Source organism: Meriones unguiculatus, chromosome 1 (genome assembly GCF_030254825.1).
Source record: "Meriones unguiculatus strain TT.TT164.6M chromosome 1, Bangor_MerUng_6.1, whole genome shotgun sequence".
NCBI classification, from domain to species: Eukaryota; Metazoa; Chordata; class Mammalia; order Rodentia; family Muridae; genus Meriones; species Meriones unguiculatus.
The window spans coordinates 191,140,364-191,161,619 of NC_083349.1; positions in this window are offsets into that span (position 1 = coordinate 191,140,364).

Sequence of the window (21,256 nt, forward strand, 5' to 3'; positions counted from 1 at the left end):
ATTGAGTTCCTGTCAGAAGTAGTCCCTGTTCCCCTTACTAGGGGAATCCACTTGGTTACTGAGCTACCACGGGCTACATCAGAACAGAGGTTATATCCATACATGGTCCTTGGCTGGATAAACAGTCTCAGAAAAGACCCCTGTGCCCAGATATATTTGGTCCTTGTGGAACTCCTATTCTCTCCACGTCATACTAACTCCCCCTTCTTTCATATGATTCCCTGCACTCTGCCGAAGGTCTGGTTATGAGTCTTAGTATCTGCCTTGATACACTCCTGGGTAGTCTTTCAGAGGCCCTCTGTGGTAGGCTACTGTCCTGTTACTTGTTTTCTCCTATGTCCAATGCCCATCCCATTTGTCTTTCTAAGTGAGGATTGATCATCTTACCCCGGGTCCTTTTTCTTGTTTCTCTTCTGTAGGTGTATAGATTTCATTATGTTTATCATATCTTATATATGATATCTTATCTTTATCATATCTTATATATAGGTCTATATAAGTGAGTATATACCATGTGTGTCTTTCTCCTTCTGGGATACCTCACTCAGAATGATCTTTTCTAGATCCCACCATTTGCCTGCAAATTTCATGATTTCCTCGTTTTTGATTGCTGAGTAGTATTCCATTATGTACAAATACCACAATTTCTGTATCCATTCCTCTATTGATGGACATCTGGGTTGGTTCCAGGTTCTGGCTATTACAAATAAAACTGCTGCAAACATAGTTGAGCAAATGTCCTTGTTGTGTACATGAGCAAATTTTGGGTATATGCCTAGGAGTGGTATAGCTGGGTCTTGTGCAAGCACTATTCCTAATTGTCTGAGAAAGCACCAGATTGACTTCCAAAGTGGTTGTACCAGTTTACATTCCCACCAGCAGTAGAGGGAACCACAACCTCTCCAGCATGTGTTGTCATTTGAGTTTTTTATTTTAGCCATTTTGACTGGTGTAAGGTGAAATCTCAGGGTCATTTTGATTTGCATCTCCCTGATGACTAAGGATGTTGAGCATCTCGTGAAGTGTTTCTCTGCCATTCTATATTCCTCTATAGAGAATTCTCTGTTTAGCTCTGTACCCCATTTTTTAATTGGATTACTTTATTTATTGCTTTTTAACTTCTTTAGTTCTTTATATATGCTGGATATATACCCTGTCAGATATAGGGTTGGTGAAGAGCCTCTGCTTTTCCAGAGTTCCTAAATTCAATTCCCAGCAACCACATGGTGGTTCACAACCTTCTAAATGAGATCTGGTGCCCTCTTCTGGCGTGCAGGTGTATATTCAGGCAGGACACTGTATACATAAAAAAATAAATAAATCTTAAAAAAAAAAAAAAAGAAAGAAATTGAGAATCAAGGTAGATAGCCCATCAGTAATGGGCAAGAAGCCTTGCTTGCTTGCTCACTGGCATAGAACTGGACATATAATGAGAGTGCCAAAATATCTAGTTTCTGTGTGGATTCACAAAGACCTAATTGTACCTTGATAAACAGAAAGAGAGAAGAAGATTAACCAAAAGACACTGGATTATAAACTGGGCATGGTAACACACAACTTTAATCCCAGCACTCAGGGGGCAGAGGCAGGGACATCACTGAGTTCAAGGCCAGCCTGATCTACAGGACAGCCAAGGCTACACAGAGAAACCCTGTCTCAGAAAAAAAAAAAAAAAAAAAAAGACACTGGACTCTAAGAAAAAAACTATTGAATTAGATCAACCTGAATACTTTTCTCATCAGAATGGAACTCAGGAAATGTGTTAGGCTGGGAGAGAGGTTTTGCTTACATTTCCATAGGTGATAAAAGTCTATGGGCTTTGTCAAAATTGATAAAGGTAAAATTAAAATAAGAGAAGCTTCCAAAGGAAAGGCACAACTCAGGGAAGAAACACAGAAAGACAGCGAAGCTGATGACACAGAAAGCAGATCCCACTGCATGGAGACATCTTAACAAACCAGCTGAAGAGGAGCAGATAGTTCTTCAGACTGGCAGACTGAAAAACTTGGGTGCTGAAATGGATTGTTGCTGAAGGACAAATAAAGACTGCAGTTATGGAGGATCATCACATCAATGGCTGAGTGGATTTTCATGAGGACATTTAGACTATTAAATTTGTGGGATTGATAATTGTTTCTACTGTAAAAATTAAACTGTGTACAATTTTTAGCTTAAACTGAAAGGGGAAAGTTGTAAAGGGATTTTAATTCCAAACATGGCTGCTCTTGCAAGAGATCATCACATCAAAAGCCCTTCTAGGTCTGTATGATCCAGCTGGAATACAGGCATACCTTTAATCCAGGAGACAGAGGCAAGCAGCTCTGAGTTCAAGGCCAGCCTTGTATGGAGCAAGTTTCAAGAAAGAAAAGTTTAGATCCAGGCATGCTGGCATACACCTTTTATCCCAAACAATGAAGGTAAAGTTGGTTTATAGGAGGAAGCACCCATGTTTGAAAGTGATGTCAACTGAGTGGCAGAAAGAGTGATGAATCAGAGAAAGACTTGACATACAAGGATACGCCCAACTCTCACGAGAGGAGAGAGGAAAGGGAAGCTACTTAAGGGTCAACGCAGAGAAAGAGGAGGCAGTTTGCACCAGGACAGTAATAGAGAGGCAGTTGCGGAGAGAGAGAGAGAGAGAGAGAGAGAGAGAGAGAGAGAGAGAGAGAGAGAGAACTCAGTGAAGATGGAATGAGCCAGAGGATGGGAAGGAGCCAGAGATTAGAGCAGATTGCTTGAGTTAGTTTGAGGCCAAACAGAGCAACTCAGGCACCAAGGGAAATGCCGAATTGAATAAGTTAGCTGGGAGAGAAACAGAACAGCTGAGTTGAACCAGCCAGCCCTGAGCTCAGTAAGAACGAGAGAAAGAGTGAGCTTATTCAGCAGTAATCTCACTTTTACACTATAATTATACCATCTCATAAAAGTATTACTAAGAATACCTCAATTGCTAAAACTACTAGGAAGACTGTTCTTTGCTAACTTAGAGCAGACATAAATTTCTATATAATGTGTCTTTGACCTAATGATTATGAGAACTGCCTGACCAGTTAACTGCTGATTGTCCAGAATTACAATCCTGAGGGGGAAGCTCCTGCAGGGTTCAGGTCCCAAAGAGGAGGTGTGGAGTTGGTGAGGGAAGGAGACTGACACAATCTGACAGTGAATCAGGACAGCTCGTTTATTTAGAGAGAAAAAAAGGCCATACCTTTTATACTCTATATTTGCATAGTAGCTTAATCACAAGTAATGTCAAAAGTAGAGTTAATGATTCCAAGAAATATATGATCTTTTCACAAATTTTTTAAAACCGATTTTAGCCCTGTTTTCAACATCCAGAAAGAGGTAATTAAATTTATTACAGTATTTTCTTTAAAGCAAAAACAGTAAGTTCAGCAAGCATCTAAGCCCCTCTTGTTCTCTAAAGTTCAGCAACCCCACCAGGTGCCCCTTTACACTTTCTCCTGCATGCTGTCAGCCTTCATGATCAGGAGGTGCCAGACATTGAGTCCTGAGAAACAAATCCATAAGAGCAATTTCATTCCTCAGGTTTGCACCATGTAGCATAACAGGCATTGAGCTGTTTCCTAATTGTGTTCTTATGAGCCTTAATCTTATAATATGGGCCTTTTCTCATACACTCCCTAAAGGGAAGGTCTGGATAGCTTATTCTTTTTCCAATACGCCATTTCACCCTAATTCCTTCAATTATGCTCATGTATATTGCAGAGGAGGATCTAGCCAGTTCAACTTCTTAATAGAGTCTGCTTCTCCCAGGCATACCAGCTCTTGCCTTTCATCCTGTAAGTCACATGCACAGGGACTCAGTGGTGAGCACTATACTAAATCATCTTTCCGTTTTCTATTCTTGGTACAAACAGGATGGGGAACAAAGGGGATTCTTCTGTAGGAGTAGGCAGTTTCACACTATACAGTTCCAAGGTGGCAGACTTTTTCCAAAGAATTATTTTGTTTAGAGACTGCCATTGGATACATTCACACCCTCTACCAAATCCCACAACACTGAGTAGAGTCATCAAAGAATAAAGTGAAAAGATGGAGAATTGTGATCTGGTATGTCGATAGGCCGGAACTTGGTCAAGTAGGAGTGGTTACCAGGTGCTCTACACCGCGAAGCTCTTGTGTCTTAGTTTATGTCTTTCTTCTGTGTGTGTGTGTGTGTGTGTGTGTAATGGGGAAAGGGAAGAAAATTGTTAAACCTGAAATTTCTGAAAGAAATAACAGTTCCAAAATTTTGAGCCAAATTTGAAGAAAGCTTTAATTAAATACTGGTCAGGAAAAAAAAGGATTCTGGACAGGTCCACCCCTGGACTTCCCAGGAGTGGTTATGAGTCTCATTTTTTGCAGGGGCTTAAAAAGGCAAACCCCACAATTCATTGCATTTCCCATCAGGTCAAATCAGGGGCAAGCATGCATCCTGATGTATTTCCTGCCCATGTATCTCCCACCTACACTGATCAAGCACATCCTGTGTAGTTGGTTCAAACAAACTTATTTAGGGGAGTGAAAACATGTGGCTTATTATTTTCCAAGAACTACAGCTCCCAGAACTCCAGGAAATTACCTTGTCCTGGGAAAGTGGGGCTTACAGGTTAACTTTGGCTTTTGTAAAACATTACTTAGCAACTAAAAACCTCTACTGTTGTTTCTGGGGGTTGGCCTAGTGCTATGTATACAAATGCTAATTACTGACCCAAAAATCTGATTACAGTCCAGATAAGTACATTCTCAAGTACACCAAATGATGTGCAAACTTTGCCCCCCAATTATCTCTGATTGGTTAATAAAGTTGCTGACAGCCAATTACTGGGCAGGAGAGAAGGAGGTAGAGTGTCAGTTCTTGGGTTGGGAGTCTTAGGTAGGGACTACAAGGCTGAGAGGAGAAGACAGAAAAGAAAGGAGGAAGAAGATGGAGAGAGAGGGTGTGGCCTGATGGAGCAGCCCAGATAGGACCTATATTGGCAAGTAACTTGGGGAGCGCAGCTGGGAGGTAGCCAGACTAGTTTAGAAAATTAATTGTACCTGTCCAGTTAATGTACTAAAGCTGTGTAAATAAACAAATAAGTTTCTGTCTCAAATTATTGGTGAGCTAGCCTGGTCATAGAAAAGCCCTATAGAATTTCAAACTATTCCCAACATTGGATGTTACTATAGGACATTCTATCATAAACTGGCTACTCACATATATAAAGAAGAGTCCCCACAGTTAGGACATCAACCTGTAGTCCCCAGAGCCAGTGGAGGAATGTAGCAGCTGTAAACTCCAGTTTGACCAAGTAGCTCTACTAGATACCTGAGGCCAGCCCTGTCAGCAATCTGAAGCTGTTAAGACTTTCCAGGAATCTTAAGCCCACCAAGCCATTTCAGGAATGCAAATGTCAAGTTACCTCATGCCACAGTATGTTCAGTGTACATCTGCAAGAATGAAGTAATTGTGACTTTTGCCTTTAAAAGCTCCCCTTCCCTTTTAGCTGGGCTGCAATCCTGAATCCAACCAAGTCAGCTCAGCTTAAATAAAAGTTGGCTAATTAAAACGCAATAGAGTCTTTTGGTGTTCTTGAACTCTTGGACAATATTTTAATTTTGGTGCTCTTGTTCTTTGGTGTTCTTGAACTTTGCAACATAATTTTAATTATCAAGCTTTTTGTTGTAAGTTTAAAGCTTTTTTAAAAATTTGCCTGGAATTTTACTATTTTTAATTAAATTTTTATCTTTTTATATTAATTACAGTTTATTCACTTTGTATCCCAGCTGTATCCCCCTCCCTCATTCCCTTCTAATCCTACCCTCCCTCCCTCATCTCCTCCCATGCCCCTCTTCAAGTCCACTACTAGGGTAGGTCCTCTTCTCCTTCCATCTTGACCCTAGCCTATCAGGTCTCATCGGGACTGGCTGCATTGTCTGGCCTGGCAAGGCTGTTCCTCCCCTCAGGAGGAGGTGGTCAAAGAGCCAGCCACTGAGTTCATGTCAAAGACATTCCCTGTTCCCCTTACTAGGGAACCCGCTTGGAGACTGAGCTGCCATGGGCTACATCTGTGCAGGGGTTCTAGGTTATATTCATGAATGGTCCTTGGTTGGAGCATCAGTCTCAGAAAAGACCCCTGTGCTCAGATATTTTGGTTCTGTTGCTCTCCTTGTGGAGTTCCTGTCCTCTCCAGGTCTTATTATTGGCCCTTCTTTCATAGAATTCCCTGCACTCTCCCCAAAGTTTGGTTATGAGTCTCAGCATCTGCTTTGATACTCTACTGCTGGGTAGTCCTTCAAGGACCTCTGTAGTGGGCTCCTGTCCTGTTCCCTGTTTTCTCCCTCTTCTAATGTCCATCCCGTTTGTCTTTCTGAATGAGGATTGATCATCTTATCCAGGGTCCTCCTTCTTGCTTAGCTTCTTTAGGTGTACATATTTTGATATGTTTTTACTATCTTATAGGTATAGTATCCACTTATAGTGAGTATATACTATGTGTCTTTCTGCTTCTGGGATACCTCACTCAGGATGATCTTTCCTAGATCCCACTATTTGCCTGCAAATTTCATGATTTCTTTGTTTTTAATTGCTGAGTAGTATTTCATTGTGTAAATGTACCACAATTTCTGTCTCCATTCCTCCGTTGAGGAACATCTAGGTTGTTTCCAGATTCTGGCTATTACGGATAAAGCTGCTACGAACACGGTTGAGCAAATGTCCTTGTTGAATACTTGAGTATATTTTGGATATATACCTAGGAGTGGTATAGTTGGATCTTGAGAAAGCGCTATTCCTAATTGTCTGAGAAAGCACCAGACTGATTTCCAAAGTGTTTGTACAACTTTACATTCCCACCAGCAATGGAGGAAGGTTCCCCTTTCTCCAAATCCTCTCCAGCATGTGTTGTCACTTGAGTTTTTTATCTTAGCTATTCTGATGGGTGTATGGTGAAATGTCAGGGTTGTTTTTATTTACATCTCCCTGATGACTAAGCACATTGAGCATTTCTTTAAGTGTTTCTCTGCCATTCTATATTCCTCTACAGAGAATTCTCTGTTTAGCTCTGTACCCCATTTTTTAATTGGATTACTTTATTTGTTGTTTTTTAACTTCTTGAGTTCTTTATATATTCTGAATATTAGCCCTCTGTCAGATGTAGAGTTGGTGAAGAACCTTTCCCAGTCTGTAGGCTGTCATTTTGTTCTGACAGCAGTGTCCTTTGCTTTACAGAAGCTTTTCAGTTTCATGAGGTCTCAGTTACTGATTGTTGATCTTAGAGCCTATGTTGTTGGTGTTCTGTTCAGGAAGTTGTCTCCTGTGCCAATGAGGTCAAGCCTCTTCCCCACTTTTTCTTCTAAGCAGTTTAGTGTGTCTGGTTTTATGTTGAGGTCTTTGATCCACTTGGACTTTAGTTTTGTGCAGGGTGATAAATATGGACCTATTTGCATTTTTCTGCATGTAAACATCCAGTTAGACCAGCACCATTTGTTGGAGATGCTGTCTTTTTTTCATTGTACAGTTTTCACTTCTTTGTAAAAAATCAAGTATCCATAGGTGTGTGTATTTATTTCTAGGATTTCTATTCAGTTCCATTGACCCACCATTCTGTTTCTATGCCAATACCATGCAGGTTTTATTACTATTGCTCTGTAGTACAGCTTGAGATCAGGGATAGAGATACCTCCAGACGATCTGTTGTTGTACAGGAACATTTTGTCGATTCTGGGTTTTTTGTTTTTCCATATGAAGTTGAGAATTGTTCTTTCAAGGTCTGTAAAGAATTGTGTTGGTATTTTGATGGGAATTGCATTGAATCTGTAAATTGCTTTTGGCAGGATGTCCATTTTCACTATGTTGATCTTACTGATTCATGAGCATGGGAGATCTTTCCATCTTCTGATGTCTTCTTCAATTTCTCTCTTCAGAGACTTGTAGTTTTTCACTTGTTTGGTTAGAGTCACACCAAGGTACTTTATGTCCTTTGTGGCTGTTGTGAAGGGTGTTGTTTCCCTAATTTCTTTCTTGGTTCTTCTGTCTTTGGTATATAGGAGGGCTTCTGATTTTTTTTTTTTTTTTTTTTTTAGTTAATTTTGTATCCAGCCTCTTTGCTGAAGGTGTTTATCAGCTGAAAGAGTTCTCTGGTTGAATTTTTGGGGTCACTCATGTATACTATCATATCATCTGTGAATAGTGATTCTTACACTTCTTCCTTTCCTATTTGTATCCCCTTGATCTCTTTTAGTTGTGTTATTGTTCTAGCTAGGACTTCAAGTACTAAGTTGAAAAGATATAGATAGAGTGGGCAGCCTTGCCATGTTTTTTATTTCAGTGGGATTGGTTTGAGTTTCTCTCCATTTAGTTTGATATTGGCTACAGGCTTGCTGTATATCACCTTTACTGTGTTCAGGTATGTGCCTTGTATCCCTGATCTCTCCAAGACTTTAAACATGAATCTGTGTTGGATTTTTTCAAATGCTTTTTTGGCATCTAAGGAGATGATCATGTGGTTTTTCTCCTTCAGTTTGTTTATATGGTGGATTACATTGATGGATTTCCATATATTGAACCACCCCTGCATGCCTGGGATGAAGCCTACTTGGTCATGGTAGATGATCTCTTTTATGTGTTCTTGGATTTGGTTTGCAAGTATTTTATTGAGTATGTTTACATCAATGTTCATAAGAGAGATAGGTCTGAAGTTCTCTTTTTTTGTTGGATCTTTGTGTGATTTAGGTATCAAGGTGACTGTGGCTTCATAGAATGAGTTTGGTAATGATCCTTCTATTTCTATTTTGTGAATAGTTTGAAGAGAAGTGGAGTTAGCTCTTCTATGAAGGTCTGGTAGAATTCTGTGCTGAAACCATCTGGCCCTGGGTTTTTTTTTGGAAGACTTTTGGTGACTGCTTCTATTTTCTTGGAGGATGTAGGACTATTCAATCTATTTACCTGATCTTAATTTGATTTTGGTAAATGGAATCTATCAAGAAAATTGTCTATTTCATTTAGATTTTCACATTTTGTGGCATATAAGCTTTTATAGTAAGACCTAATGATTGTTTGGATTTTCTCAGTGCCTATTATGTCCTCCTTTTCATTTCTGATTTTTCTGATTTGGATAGTTTCTCTCTGCCTTTTAATTAGTTTGTTTGTCTATCTTGTTGATTTTCTCAAAGCTCTTGGTTTCATTGATTCTTTGAATTGTTTTATTTGTTTCTAGTTTATTGATTCAGCCCTGATTTTGATTATTTCCAGCTCTCTACTCCTCTTGGGTATGTCTGCTTCTTTTTTTTTCTAGGGCTTTTAAGTGAGCCTGTAAGTTGCTTGTATGAGACGTTTCAAATTTCTTCGTGAAAGAACTTAGTGTTATGAATTTTCCTCTTAGCACTGTGTTCTTTGTGTCCCATACAATTGGGTATGTTGTGCCTTCATTTTCATTGCATTCTAGGAAGTCTTTAATTTCTTTATTTTTTCCCTAATCCACCTGTCATTGAGTAGCAAGTTGTTCTGTTTCCATGTGCATATAGGCTTTTTGCTATTTTTGTTGTTGAGGTCCAGCTGTATTCCATGGTGGTCAGATTGGATACAAGAGATTATTTCAATCTTCTTGTATCTGTTGAGGCTTGCTTTGTGACCAACCATATGGTCTATTTTGGAGAAGGTTCCATGAGGTGCTGTAAAGAAGGTATACTCTTTTGAATTTTGGCGAAAAGTTCTGTAGACATCTAGTAGGTCCATTTGATTTAGGACCTCTGTAATTGCCATTGTTTTCTTATTTATCTTCTGTCTAGATGATCTGTCCCTTGGTGAGAGTGGAGGGTTGAAATCTCCCACTATTAAGGTGTTGGGATCGATGTGTGATTTCAGCTTTTTTTTTTTTTTTTTTACATTTGTAAATGTTTCATTTACATTGTAAATATTTCATTTACAAATGTAGTTGCTCTTGTATTTGGGGCATAGATGTTCAGAATTGTGATGTCCTCCAGTTGGATTTTTCCTTTGATGAGAATGAAATGCCCCTTCCTCATCTTTTTTAATTTTGGTTGAAAGTCTGTTTTATTAGATATTAGGATAGCTACCCCAGCTTGTCTTCTGAGTCCATTTGCTTGAAAAACATTTTTCCAGCCCTTTACTCTGAGGTACTGTTTATCTTTGTTGCAGAGGTGTGTTTCTTGGATGCAGCAGAATGTTGGATCCAGTTTCTGCAACAATTCTGTTGTGTCTGTGTCTTTTTATTGGAGAGTTAAGTCCATTGATGTTTATATATAATAGCGACCAATGAATATTGGTTCCTTTTATTGTGGAGTTGGTTGTATTACTGTGATTTGTTGCTTGTTTTCTTTTAATCTTTTTGTTGTGAAGTTATCTATATCCTGTGTTTTCTTGGGTGTAGTTTTCATTGGATTGGAGTTTTCCTTCTAGTATCTTCTGTAGGGGTCTTATTCTTTGGTGCTCTTGAACTCTGCAACAATACTTTAATTATCAAGCTTTTTTGTTGTAAGTTTAACTTTTTTTTTTAATTTTCCTGGAATTTCACAATTTTTTAAAAAAATCTCCAACCCCATTGCTGGTTGGGCCAACTGGCTAAGGTGACTATTTAAAATATCAAAGCAGAGGTTGGTCTCCAGGTTCTCCCTGCCTCCCTCAGTCCCTATCTGTTACAGAGTCATCCTGGCAGGCATGCCCTCCCCCTACCTTGACTCTCCAGCCCAGAAGACTGGACTGCTCCTCTTCTCTCTGTAATCCAACCATTTTGGTCACAGGGTACAAAGTTCTCTTTGTACTTTGGGCCTCCTGGCTGCTGTACCTGGTTCCCCTCTCTTCTCCCTCCTCTCCCTACATGGCAGAGCTCAGTCTGGTCATGATCACTCTGGCCTCTCTCAGATGTCCCCGCCTCTGCCTCTAACTATGTTCTCCCTTTTATCTGTAATGAAGTTCTCCTCCATCATACCTAGAAGAAGTCATGTTTCCTTTGTATAATTTCTTTATTTTTTTTTTCACTCATGATCTTACAGATCCTGATAGGAAGAATGTTAGTGTCCAGGCAATTCTGCTGGCCTGCCCTCAGGGACTTAGGAATTGCTTTGGTCATGACCTGCTGCTGTTGCTGCTGCTAAATGCAACAGATAAGTGTGGCTGGATGAAAGACTGCTGGCCCAGCCAACCCAGCTCTCTGTTCCTGGTGATTTCTCGGAGTGTCTCTCTCTCTGTCCTCAATGCCATCTCTTTACCTCTCTGCCCCCATTTTCTTTGACTTCATGGCTCCGCCCCTGTCTTCATGTCTATCCTTTCTCCAGGTCCTCACTGTTCTCTCTTCTCCCAATAAACCTCCTTATTTCAGATCTGTTGCACAGCCTAATTTCTCAGGGGCACATCTTGGCATGGGCCTACCATGCTATCCCCTAAACACATTATGTCTCATAACATTTGGTGACCTCTGAGGCTTCTCTTGCCACTTCTGCCTCTACACCCACCCGAAACAAATTTGCTTTCAGTGCATTCCACTGAAACACCAGCAATGGGTGAGTTCTCTAATTCTGCCTAAATGTTCTTCTGAGTCTTCATTACTTTTCCAGCATGGTTTCTCTCTTTGGCTTCTCTTGAAAATCGTGGTATCGGGTAAACCATATGTGTTCATACTTTTAGTGAAGAGATCAAAGAATTAAAAATTAGTTTTTTGAGGTATTGGCTTAAAGTTTAAAGTACAAGCCTGAACAAAGGCCAGCCAGGTCTCCACATGTCCAGCCACCTGTGGGGACGAACCAGCTGTACTGCATTCTTTTCCTGCCCAGTAAAAATACACTTGCTAGGAAACTGGCCCAGATAGCCCCTCTCCTCTAAGACAACCAAACAAGGGAAGCCAGACCATTAATGGTTTTGGGGCCTTCCTATAGCCAATCAATTCAAAATGCAACATCCTGTTTTGTTTTTCAACCAATAGATGCTTGCCAGACAGGAATTCCCCTGCTTTGGGCATGCTGGGAGGGACGGGAATCTTTAAATCAACCACCTAACCTAAGCATGAAGCTCTTGGCTCTCAACCACTGCTGCAGTGGTGAGGGTGTGAGCCCAAGCTATAGCTTGTAATAAAAAGATCCTCATGTATTTTGCAACGGACTCAACTCCTGGTGGTCTTTTGGGGTCTCACGAATCTGGCACAACATTAGCACTGGCCCCTGTCTGAGTGAATGATGATTTACATTTACAGCTTGTGTCTTGTTAGTTCAGTCTCCCCCGGGTTACCTGGGACGCCTGGGACCAAGGCTTGGGACCACATCTATCAGAACTGTGTCTATACCTCGCTTCTGAAAGTATTGAAACTGGCTTCAATATAGCACCCAAGTGATAGGGGAGGGAGAGGGGACATGAAATTTTTTTTTCTCTATTCCCTTTTCATTCATATTTCCTTTCTTTTCCATTTTTTGTTTTTCATCCCCCATGATCTTACAGATACTGATAAGTAGAAACTTTACGTTTCAGCAAGAGCTTCAAAGATATCAATGATCTTGAACAGGGGACTATTGTTTGTAAATAAGAACAAGATGGGTAGCCAGTAACCTCTAATTATATTTAGCCATTTTAACCTTTATCTCTCTTGATTTAAAAAAAAAAAAAATTGAGTACCATGAGACAGAATAACATCGACAAATCTATAGTTTGTTGTAAGAAATTTCTTCTAAGGTGGGAGGGTCTTAGGCAGCATCTGGGGCCTCAAAGTATACATAAGAGCTTTCACACAGCTGCATAAGTGATCCCATCTCCCCTCTTAATTTTTAATCATTGTACCTTCGTTTTTCCAGAAACCTATGAGGGCTAATACAGTTAGGGCCTAACTGAATGCAGCCAGCTGGGAGGAGTGACTGTGCTCGTGTGAAAGCCTACTGACCTCGTCTACTTCCTCTTCCTGAGGGAAATTAACAGTTAACGAGGCCAGCTGTGACTTTTCTAAGCAGGCTCAGCAGAAGTTATTGAGCAATTTTAGACAGAGGGTATTTTTTTTTTTTAGAAACAGATTTAAAAAAAATTTTTTTAGTTATATTTTATTCACTTTGTATCCCAGCTGTATCCCACTCACTCATTCCCTCCCAATCCCACCTTCCCTCCCTCATCTCCTCCCTGCCCCTTTCCAAGTCCACTGATTGGGGAGGACCTCCTACCCTTTCATCTGACCCTGTTTTATCGGGTATCTTCAGGACTGGCTGAAAAGTTCTCCTCTGTGGCCTAGCAGGGCTGCTCCTCCCTTGGGGGGGGGGAGGTCAAAGAGCCTGCCATTGAGTTCATTGCCACGGACCGGCCCAGTCGGGCTCCCGTCGTCTGCGGGAGAACAAGGCTTTAGACAGGAAGACACGGTTTCGGCGAAGAATTGACAGACAGAGACACCTTGATGGTTTTGACTCTGCTGCAACTTTACTGAAATCAAGCTAGTATTTTTATAATGATTTCACAAAAGGCACCTTAAAATTGGCATACTTCCCAGAACATTCAGACTTTTACCAAGAATACAAAGTTTACATTTTAACTCAAAATGCAATCAAACATAAAGCAGTACCCACGAATAATCTTGGCCTAAAAACTTTTTGATCAGAGCAAACAAAGGAAAAGAAACCTCAAATATAGTTTCATTATTGCTAACCAATGAAGAGGAAAGTCAGGAGCTAAGTCAGATGCCTGTCAAAGTCCCTCTCTATATCAAAATCTAACTACACCTTTGTTAACCCTCCTCCCATATGTCCTGCCCAAGATTTATGATCTTCCTTAGGAACAAGGCACTGAAGGGAGGGGGAAACTCCCGCCAGCTGCACCTCTCATGCTATTATTTCTTAAGAAGGAGCCTATTATTATTTTACTATTTTTAATGACTATTAATACTAAATCTAATTCATTACTTTCCTTAAACTTATTTTTATTAAAGCCTTTAACAATCTACTAATAATAAATTTCTTTATAAAGTTAGTTGTGCTGTTTCAGGTGTCACAGGGAAAGATCAAAGAATTCATTATTCCAGCCCCAGAGCCACAACTGAAGAAGCGTAGAAATCTCAGAACACGTCTCTTTTCCAAGTGGGATGAGTTTGCCAGGGACCTTCCAGGAGGCATTATTTCCGGGGAAATCATATCCCCCGCCCTGTAGCTTATGCTACTATGGCGACACTGGCGTGGGTATGGCAGTTCATGTCAAAAATAGTTCCCCTTACTAGAGAACACACTTGGATACTGAGCTACCATGGGCTACATCTGAGCAGAGGTTCTAGGTTATATCCATACATGGTCCTTGGCTGGATAAACAGTCTCAGAAAAGACCCCTGTGCCCAGATATATTTGGTCCTTGTGGGGCTCCTGTCCTCTCCAGGTCATATATATATTTTTTTAATTAAATTTTTTCTTTTTTTTATTTTATTATTATTTTTTTTATCAGTTACATTTTATTAACTCTGTATCCCAGCCGTGTCCAGGTCATATTATATCACTCTTCTTTCATATGATTCCCTGCACTCTGCCAAAGGTTTGGTTATGAGTCTCAGTATCTGCTTTGATACACTGCTAGGTAGAGTCTTTCAGAGGCCCTTTGTGGTAGGCTCCTGTCCTGTTACTTATTTGACAGAGGGTAGTTTAAAACATTAAAAATTTTTAAATACATTTCTTTTTATGTATGAGCATCTCATAAGCTGTTTTTAAGGGCACAATCTTTCTCTTCCTCTCTCCTTCCCTTTCTCCCTCCCTCCCTTCCTGTTACAGAGTCAGAGTCTAGCCTGACCCAGAACAGGAGGTTTGGAGGAAAGGTTGAGACAAACCTATCTGGGTCTGAAGATGGTAGGCCAGATCCCAGCTCCAGAGCTAGCTTTTCAGTGAGCCCAAAGAGGGTAGGATGATATTTTTAAAAATATTATTGCTACCCGAAAGACCCTTGTTTCTCTATGACTGAAAATAGAAGTGAAAACAAAAGTCTTGGGGCAAAACCAAAACTGGACCACAAGCACAGGACAAGGGATCTCAGGAATGCAGGAAATATCCTATCTCAGAGGAAGCAGACTTGGAGACCCATGGAAAGCATCCAGCCTACTCCTTGTCTCCAGGCTCCTGTCCCCTTCGGCTACTCTAAGGAGGGGTCCCAGACTCATTGGCTGGCGAGGCTGCGGAGTCTCAGCAGAATGAACTAAGTGGAGAGGACTGCTCCATCCCTGCCCACATTGCATGTCCTGCTCCCGTGACTCCTGCAGGCACAACGGGCCCAGGGCCACAGGCCAGCCTGTCCCAGCTGGGACCTACTGTACAGTGCTTGGCTGGTGAGACTTTATGACTTGCTCCTTTAGGAGAAGAGAGCCAGGAATTGAGTAGGCTCAGGCTCTGAGCAATGGTATAAGCAAGAGATGTAGTAGAGAAACTGCCAACATGACCACTTCAAGGGTAGGAGCAAGGGAAACATTTTTTTTAAAGATTTGTTTATTTATGTATAATACTACTCTATTTTCATGTATGCCTGCATGACAGAAGAGGGCATCAGATCTCAGTATAGATGATTGTGAGCCACTATGTGGGTGCTGGGAACTGAGCTCAGAGCCTCTGGAAGAGCAGATAGTACTCTTAACCACTGAGATATCTCTCCAGCCCAAGGAAAAGGTTTGTTGTTGTTGTTGTTGTTTTTAACTGTGTATGAGAGGGAAAATATCCAGAGTCATCTGGAAGAGTCCAGAGCAGAGAGAAGAGAAAACAGACTGGATATAGACAGTCAGGGCTATCTGTAAGAGAAGGAAAAATAGGGCAGGAGGGTGGGGACCTTACTGTTCTAAAGAGAACAAATGGTGTCTGGGAGGAGGCAAGCCTGGGGAGGTGAGAAGGGCCAGGATGCATGGACTCTGAAGTGTATACCAAGTTCTTGTGAGTAGGGAATGAGGGTGCTTGAAGGCCAGGCTTGGGCTTTGATATGCAACCACTGTGTGTCAATGGAGACATGGGTTTCTTCTGCCAGAGGTAAGGGAAATGACTCTCTTTGGCAGAGGGGAACCAGTTTAATAAGTTCCTGGGGGATGGTGGCTCTTATCCAATTGCCCCAAATGCTCCTACAGTCCAGGCTGAGCTCATTTTTGGATACATGGACAGCCTGTTGGTCTGCTGAGGCCTAACAAATGGGAAATGAGCTTCTGGGATGAGAGGCAAGTGAGGAGAGGAGGAGACTGGGAGCCTAAGAAGGAAAAGCAAGAGGCAGCTCGGAAGTCTGAGGATGAAAGACAAAACAGGACCAGAGGACAGGATTCCCTGGAACTGTCAGTATAACCCCAGAAAGAGGTTATTAGCACCATTAACGCAGGCAGCAAGGGCAGGGCCTCCCTCAAGAGGGAGGTATGTATCCTAAGTTGGCTTCTGGTTGCTAAGAAGTCAAGTGAGCTTGGAGAATAGACCAGCTCTCCTGTCCTAAGACAAGCAGTCAAAGGAGACAAGATGAGACAGAGACGCCAACAACAAAAATGACTCTCCAGAGAGGACCTATCCAGAGTTCATTCAGTCACTCGCACAATAATTTGGCTGGCCAACCACTCAAAACCCAAGTCTCCCATATACTCATGGAGGTGAAATCAGAAAACCAGGTTCTCTGCTACTGGCAGCCCATTAAAGCAAGGTAGGACAAAGGGGGGTTCCTCAAAAGGCTTCTCTTTTTTTTTTTTTTTTCTCTGTCAACTTTTTATTTTTTTTTATTTTATTATTTTTATTTATTTATTTTTTTTTATCAGTTACATTTTATTAACTCTGTATCCCAGCCGTGTCCCGATCCCTCATTCCCTCCCAGTCCCTCCCTCCCTCCCTCCCTCCCTCATCTCCACCGTGCCCCTTTCCAAGTCCACTGATGGGGGGGGACCTCCTCCCCATTCATCTGATCCTGTTTTATCAGGTATCTTCAGGACTGGCTGCAAAGCCCTCCTCTGTGGCCTAACAGGACTGCTCCTCCCTTCGGGGGTGGGGAGACCAAAGAGCCAATCATCGAGTTCCTGTTAGAAATAGTCCCTGTTCCCCTCACTTTGGGAAACCAATTGGTTACTGAGCTACCACAGGCTACATCTGAGTGGAGGTTCTAGGTTATGTCCATACATGGTCCTTGGTTGAATGTCAGTCTCAGAAAAGACCCTGTGCCCAGATATATTTGGTCCTTGTGGAGCTCCTAACCTTTCCCCATCAGACTAACTCCCCTTCTTTCTTATGATTCCCTGTACTCTGCCAAAGGTTTGGTCATGAGTCTTTGCTTTGAAAACACTGCTAGTTAGAGTCTTTCAGATGCGCTCAGTAGACTCCAGTCATACGTTCAATGCACATCCCATCTGTCTTTCTAAATGAGGATTGATCATCTTACCCCATGTTCGCTCAATTGATTATCTTTTTTAGGTGTATAGATTTCATTATGTTTATCATATCTTATAGGTCTATATAAGTGAGTATATCCCATGTTTGTCTTTCTCCTTCTGGGATATTCTGAATTCAAGTACATGGGCTTCTCTTTCTTAACCAGAACTGAATTCAAGTACATGGGCTCCTATGACTGTCGGAAGGACCCAACCCATTCTAGTGACAGGAAACATGGCAGTCATTCTCAACCTCTCTGGGTGCAGTGGGAGCCTCTTCAGGGGGTGCCTTCCCTGTAACCTCCCCACCATTCAGCAGACCCAAAGCAAGACTGAGTCCTATATGCATGCGGTAATATCACTGGGGACTTCCGTATGTTATAGTCCAGGGGAGAAAGGTTCAGACCACCACACATATAAAGCCAAGAAAGTCCTTTATTACCCAGCAACTGAGCAGGCTTTCAGTGCAAAGCCCTTTCAGCACTGAAGCTCAGAGGAAGAGCATTAATAAAGGAAACCAATAAATAGAAACCAAGATGACATTATTGTCAGATAGAGGGCAGGGGAACCGGCTACTATTGTTTTGAAAGAACACATTGGTTGTTTGGGGTATACATCTGGGCAGGGTCAGAGAAAGTCAAATGTGTTGTCAAGGCAGACATAACTGTCAGGACAAGAAGACATCACCTTGGTCACTTCAGTGTGTGTGTGTGTGTGTGTGTGTGTGTGTGTGTGTGTGTGTTCATATGTGCATGTGTACCATGACATGTGGGTAGAAGTTAGAGGACAAACTGGATAAACTGAGGGAGTCCGTGTCTCCTTACATCGTGTGAGGTCTGGGGATCAAATTCAGACAGGTGTGGCAGCAAGTATCTTTACCCACTGTGTGGTCCCCTGGCCCTGACTTTTAGTTAAGTTTTGAAAGATTAAAAAATTAATAAAAATCCTGTTAAGTGGGTAGACCTCCAACTAACAAAAAAAGGGACTACTGAGATGGTTACAATCATCAGAGGTAAGTGATGTTATTGGTGAGATTATAATGAAAGATGTATGTAGATTTATAAAGTTAGAAATGTTAAGATAGTTACTAGAATGTAAGTCAGGAAATTGATACTTAATAACTGGTGAGAACATTTTAGATGAATAGAAGTTGATGCAGCTCTCTGGCATGCTTCCAGAGTCCTTGGTCACCTCTGCAGCCAAAAGTGAAACAGAATTAGGCTTAGTTTTATTACTGAAGTTAGTAGTATGTTACATATGAGCATACTCTTACTTAGAAGAGATATCTTTTAATAAGGAGATTTGATACATAAGAATTACAGAAAAACGTGTGATGCATAGTGGCTACTGTAACAGTATAAGGAGCTGGAAAGATAGTTCAGTTGAACAAATTTGGGAACTTTAGAAGGAAGTGAGGACGTCAGGAGCCATACACAGGCCATGGGGGCAGGCAGACTGTGCCACCTTCCCTTTACCAAAATCCTCCTTAGCCAAAGCCTGAACACAGACACATTTGGAAGTACCAGGTTCAGTAATGATGCCATGCAGTCACACTTCTGTCAGATCTGACTCTGTACATCCAGGGAGTGGATGCTAGCTCTATGCATCTGCTCCTTCTGCTCACACCAGTCAACACAGAGTCTGACCTTCTCTGCTGGGAAGTATTTTTAGGCTCTGAGTCTAGCATGTCTTTGAAATGGTATGGTCAAGGAGCCCTGAGTGAGAACCTGGCTTTGACTGGAGTTCCCAGTATACAGGAAGCCTTGGTAGACTGTGTGGCCCTAGGCCTGCACAAAATGGTCTTCAGATTGCTGGTGCATTCCACAAGTTCTCAATGATCTATGTTGAAACGGAACCCAATTATGCCATGCGTTCCCCCTTGCTTTTGGATGTCTACCCCTCCTCTTGCCTGTTTCACTGTGACTAGAAGCACATGGGCATCTTTCTGGACAATGGATGGTTTCCACCCAGCATCTCTTGTGACAGCCTAGGCTGGCCTAGAAAAGCCTGAGCCTAGACATGACCTTGAGCCTCCGAGCTGCCATGGGCCACAACACCCCAGTTTCTGCAGCACTCGGGATCAAACCCAGGATCTCTTGAGTGGAATGCTGCGGGTCCATGTCCCAGCACACCTGGCCTTTCTTCACAGCTGTGAAGATCCGTGGCAGGTGCCATGGGTGTTTCATGTGTGGGTGGCAGCAATGGCAGGGCTTGTGTTCTCTGTTCCAGGCTTTTGCTTGAAAGCTGACCTCTTCCCTGGTGACCAACGTCCTGGTGAGGCATTAGGTGGAGGCTGTAATTTTGAGTGTGCTTTTGATACCACACATTTGGTACCCCATTTGTTCTTGTTCTCCATAGGAAGCCTGCTGGATCAGTTACCTCTGGGTCTTGGTCTGTTCTAAGTGGTGAAGCTAAGCTGAGAAATCTACCGTACCTGACTGGCCTGAGGGTGGAACAAAGAAATGTAGGTAAAGGGGAACTATGACTTTTTTTTTTTTTCACTAAGAAGATTGAGTTGTATGACTGGGAAAGCTGATAGTGGAATCACACGCAGACATTTCCCCAAAACAAGTTCCCACGGGGGAATGCAGAGGCTCCTGGGACATGAGCGATGAGTTGTGACGTGGGGTGCCAGTTGCTGTTTGCTTGGACTATGCTGGCTATCTTCATTGCCAGCCAGTTTCTCAGAATATAATGGTGCACCTCACAAAAGACAACCAGTGTTTACACCGTTCTTCTCTAAAATTGTGTCTTAGGGAAGCCATGCCAGAATACATACAGCATCTTCTCCTTTGAGACTGGACCTGAAATTCAGAGAACATGAGTTTAGGACAACATCATTATGAACTCTGGTCGCACATATTTGTGGTTCCCTTGACGATTTCTTTTGTTAAACCTTATTCATTTGTATTTTGCTCACATGAGCTTATTTCCTGAAGTATGCGATTGTACCATGCTGTGTGCAGTGCCTCTGCAGATAAGGATAAAGCATGACCCCACAGAACTGAGTGATTGTTGCGACCCGCATAATTGTCTCACCAGCAAGAATGCACGCGGACAACAGGATCCTTCTGCAGCAAGCTTTATTACAGTCAAGCAATGAAAGGAGGAAGACCCCGAGCCCCGAAGTGGCGCTGTTTATATAAGCCCTGCTCGCACCAGAGTGGTGTGAGATGATGTATCATTCCCTGATTGGCTGCTCACCCATGGTGTGAGATGACGTATCATCCCCTGATTGGCTGCTCACCCATCACCCCATATGACGCCCCGGGCTGGGCTCGTGACTTGGCGTGCTATTGCCGAACAGTCAAGCACTCTAGGACTTGCTTACCAGTTTTGAGGGTGGAAGCCAGCACCATGGCGACCAAACCCCAGCTCTCCACATCTCCCCCTTTTTTATTTTGTTTGAACAGTAAGCTTCCTACTGTCAATACAGCATTATGCCAGAAAGCCAACATCTGAGCCTGGTGGAAGGCAATGCTTCAGCCGTTGCCCGTCATTGGAGCAACCTCCTCACTGTGAGGCTGTCCTGTCTTAGGTCGGTGAAGACTTATTTGCACTCTTCCGTCACTGACTTTCCAGATCATTTGTCAAGAGAAAAATTGTGATTTACACCCATCCCCGTGCAATGGGAAACAGATCCCCAGGGAGTGCAAGGGCTGTAAATCCAAATTGTGGCATGTGCCTGCAAAGACAGAGGCAACCTTGTCAAACATTAATTTTTCAGCATGGATAACCAAATATTGGGGGAGGTGGCTTGCTCCAGAGCGGCTAGCACCTGTGCAATCACCACCTTGTCACATTTTTGTTGGGTTTTGAGTTTGCAGAACAACCAGAGGACAAATATTAAACCACAGCACAGGGCAGCGCCAAACATCCCAACGCCCACCCATTCCTTAAAATAAGAAAAGGCGGAAGAAACCCAGGATAATAAGCCATCTGTG